Raw genomic sequence first — 2537 nt, 5'->3', positions numbered from 1 at the left:
TAATGATTGATTGAACATTTTTGCCTTTTCTGTTGAGGAAGGTTTTATGTTTGAATCATTTTCTGTTAGGCAAGTCATTAATTTTAAAATCATATCTTTTCAAATGTTTTCAAATCATCTTTTAAAATTATTTTCAAAATCATATCTTCTCAATCACATCTTTTTAAAACCATAACTTTTAAATTAAATCTTTTTAACCACATCTTTTTCAAATAGAGCTTTCAATCAAATCTTTTTAATTTCTAATTTCAAAATCTTTTTCAAAAATCACTTGATTTCTTTTTCACTTTTAATTTCGAAAACTATCAATCAAATGTTCAAAATGTTTTCAAAATCTTTTAAATGAATTTTCGAAAATTCTCTTCCCTCCTTCCCACATCTTCTATTTATGGGAGTACCACTCCTACTAAATGCACAATTCGAACCTTATCTAATTAAAGTTCGAATTCTTCTTCTCCTTCTTCTTTCTATTTCTCTTTTCCTCTGACATTTCAAGGAATCTATACTGTGACATAGAGGATTCCACATTTTCTTTTCTCTTCTTTCATATGGAGCAGAGACAAAGGCATTCTTGTTGAAGCTGACCCTGAACCCGAGAGAACCTGAAGAGAAGCTAAGAGAAGCCAAGGCACAACTCTCTTTAGAGGACCTGACCGAATTCTTCAAGGAGAAGAACACATGGCAGCCGAAAACAACAACAATGCCAACAATGCAAGGAAGGTGCTGGGTGACTTCACTGCACCTACTCCTGATTTCTACGGGAGAAGCATCTCTATCCCTGCCATTGGAGCAAACAACTTTGAGCTTAAGCCTCAATTAGTTTCTCTAATGCAACAGAATTGCAAGTTCCATGGACTTCCAATGGAAGATCCTCATCATTTCTTAGCTGAATTCTTGCAAATCTGTGACACAGTCAAGACTAATGGGGTTAACCTGAGGTCTATAGACTGATGCTATTCCCTTTTGCTGTAAGAGACAGAGCTAGAATATGGTTGGATTCTCAAACCTAAAGAAAGCCTGGACTCTTGGGAAAAGATGGTCAATGCCTTCTTGGCAAAGTTCTTTCCACCACAAAGATGGGAGTAAGCTTAGAGTGGAAGTCCAAACCTTCAGACAGAAGGATGGAGAATCCCTCTATGAAGCTTGGGAAAGATACAAACAATTAATCAGAAGATGTCCTTCAGACATGCTTTCTGAATGGAGCATCATAGGTATTTTCTATGATGGTCTCTCTGAACTATCCAAGATGTTTTTGGATAGCTCTGCTAGAGGATCTCTTCATCTGAAGAAGACGCCTGCAGAAGCTCAAGAATTGATTGAAATGGTTGCAAATAACCAATTCATGTACACTTCTGAAAGAAATCCTGTGAACAATGGGACTAGTCAGAAGAAAGGAGTTCTTGAGATTGACACTCTGAATGCCGTATTGGCTCAGAACAAGATATTGACTCAACAAGTCAATTTGATTTCTCAAAGTCTATCTGGAATGCAAAATGCACCAAGCAGTACTAAGGAAGCTTCATCTGAGGAAGAAGCCTATGATCCTGAGAACCCTTCAATGGAAGAGGTGAATTACCTAGGAGAACCCTATGGAAACACCTACAATTCTTCATGGAGAAATCACCCCAATTTCTCATGGACGACTCAAGAGACCTCAACAAGGTTTCAATAACAATAATGGTGGAAGAAACAGGTTTAGCAATGGCAAGCCTTTTCCATCATCTTCTCAGCAACAGACAGAGAGTTCTAAGCAGAATATTTCTGACTTAGCAACAATGGTCTCTGATCTAATAAAGACCACTCAAAGTTTCATGAATGAAACAAGGTCCTCCATCAGAAATTTGGAAGGACAAGTGGGTCAGCTGAGCAAGAAAGTTACTGAACTCCCTCCTAGCACTCTCCCAAGTAATACAGAAGAAATCCAAAAGGAGAGTGCAAAGCCATAGACATGGCCGAATATGGAGAGGAAAGAGAGGAGGAGGACGCCATTGAGGAAGACCTCAGTGGGCGTTTGTACCAATCTCCTCTTGAGTTCCTCAATGAGGAACAATGGGAATCTGAGGCTCAAAATGAGACCATAGAGATCCCATTGGACTTACTTCTGCCATTCATGAGCTCTGATGAGTATTCTTCCTCTGAAGATGAGTATTACTGAAGAGCAAGTTGCTAAATACCTTGGAGCAATCATGAAACTGAATGACAAGTTATTTGGAAATGAGACTTGGGAGGATGAACCCCTTGCTCACCAAAGAACTGGATGACTTGTCTAAGCAGAAACTGCCTCAAAAGAGGCAGGATCCTGGGAAGTTTTCTATACCTTGTACCATAGGCACCATGACCTTCAAGAAGGCATTGTGTGACTTAGGGTCAAGTGTAAACCTCATGCCCCTCTCTGTAATGGAGAAATTAGGGATCCTTGAGGTGCAAGCTGTAAGAATCTCATTAGAGATGGCAGACAATTCAAAAACAACTCATGGACTTGTAGAGAATGTTTGGTGAAGATTGAGGACCATTACATCCCTCACTTTTTATAGTCC

At 39.1% G+C, this 2537-nt stretch overlaps 1 non-coding gene across 1 annotated transcript; it reads right to left on the bottom strand.

Moving 5' to 3' along the window:
• Positions 1–1084: 1084 nt before the first annotated feature.
• On the bottom strand, positions 1085–1192 carry LOC130942498 (small nucleolar RNA R71). Its single transcript, XR_009071066.1, has one exon. It is a non-coding gene; the product is annotated as a small nucleolar RNA R71 (small nucleolar RNA).
• Between the last annotated feature and the right edge of the window lie 1345 nt (positions 1193–2537).

This window comes from Arachis stenosperma, chromosome 7 (assembly GCF_014773155.1).
Source record: "Arachis stenosperma cultivar V10309 chromosome 7, arast.V10309.gnm1.PFL2, whole genome shotgun sequence".
In the NCBI taxonomy this organism is placed as follows: domain Eukaryota; kingdom Viridiplantae; phylum Streptophyta; class Magnoliopsida; order Fabales; family Fabaceae; genus Arachis; species Arachis stenosperma.
The sequence above is the reverse complement of the archived record's forward strand: the minus strand, read 5'-3'. Positions and strand labels throughout refer to the sequence as shown.